Below are 1,278 nucleotides of genomic sequence, written 5' to 3'. Positions count from 1 at the left end.
GTGAAAACAGGGTCAGGTACTGTAAACATATGCTTTGCCCCACCCTCAGCCCACAGCACTTATGTTGTTGTTGTCTTATGCTGTCGAGGCGTGTCCTGACCCATAGCGACGCCGTGGACATAGCTCTTCCAGAATGCCCCACCTCCATCTGCAATTGTTCTGGTAGTGGATCCATAGAGTTTTCTTGGTAAAAATGCTGAAGAAGTTTACCATTGCCTCCTTCCGCGCAGTAAACCTGAGTCTCCACCATTGACTCTCTCCCAGGCCGCTGCTGCCCAGCACAGGTGAGTTTTGACTTGTAGCAGATTGCCTTCCACTTGCTAGCCACTGCCCACGATAGGAATGGAATGGATATGCCTCTGCTTGACTCTCTCTCCCATAGTCGAGGCTGGTAGAGGACTGGAAACTCTCCAGGTGCGACCCTGAGAGGTGACAGCACTTATGTACATAGCCATAATTTTAAAATTTATATGTTAATATCTGTCACCCCCTCTAGACCGTAAGCACCTCGTGGTCAGGGAATCTGTCTACCAACTCTCGTATATTGTACTCTCCCAAATGCTTATTACAGTGCTCTGCATGCAGTAAGCACTCAATAAATAATGATAATAATTAATACTACTTCTACTAATTTAATAATAACTTCCCTGTGCTTCAGTTACCTCATCTGTAAAGTGGGCATTAAAACTGTGAGCCCCATGTGGGACAGAGACTATGTCCAACCCTATTACCTTGTATCTTCCCTAGCCCTCAGTACAGTGCCTAGCACATAGTAAGCACTTAACAGATACCAATTAAAAAACAAAGATACAAACAAATATTGCTGCTATTAATGTTAATGCCACGAATATTACCACTTCTATTATTACTGTTAATTCCACTAATATTATTGCTACCACTACTGCTGCAGTTACTACTAATGTATCATCAGGGAGTCCAGCAAGATGCCCAGTGCTTTGAACAGTGCTCTAGTGCTTAGAACAGTGCTTGGCACATAGTAAGCGCTTAACAAATGCCATCATCATCATCAGTTGAGCTGCCTCAGGAGCCACTACGGATGCTGCCCAAGTAGCCATACTCCCATGGTACTTTGAAATATCACGTCCACTAGTAGACCATTTTAGACCAAATGTGCACTCCATTCCCTACTCAACCACTGAAATCATGTGAGAACTGAGGAAAGCTACCTGCTCATTCTGATGTTTTCTTTTCCCCAAGTATAAAATGAAGATGAAATAATTGTGATACATCACCTTGTAGGCTCAATCTCCCCAGAGG

The 1,278-nt window shown here is 43.8% G+C and overlaps 1 non-coding gene across 1 annotated transcript; it reads right to left on the bottom strand.

The window, feature by feature from the left end:
- Positions 1-294: 294 nt before the first annotated feature.
- LOC114808513 lies at positions 295-432 on the bottom strand. Its single transcript, XR_003756360.1, has one exon. It is a non-coding gene; the product is annotated as a small nucleolar RNA SNORA7 (small nucleolar RNA).
- Between the last annotated feature and the right edge of the window lie 846 nt (positions 433-1,278).

The sequence above is a fragment of the Ornithorhynchus anatinus genome, chromosome X5 (genome assembly GCF_004115215.2).
Source record: "Ornithorhynchus anatinus isolate Pmale09 chromosome X5, mOrnAna1.pri.v4, whole genome shotgun sequence".
NCBI classification, from domain to species: Eukaryota; Metazoa; Chordata; class Mammalia; order Monotremata; family Ornithorhynchidae; genus Ornithorhynchus; species Ornithorhynchus anatinus.
This window is presented reverse-complemented; position numbering and strand designations above follow the sequence as displayed.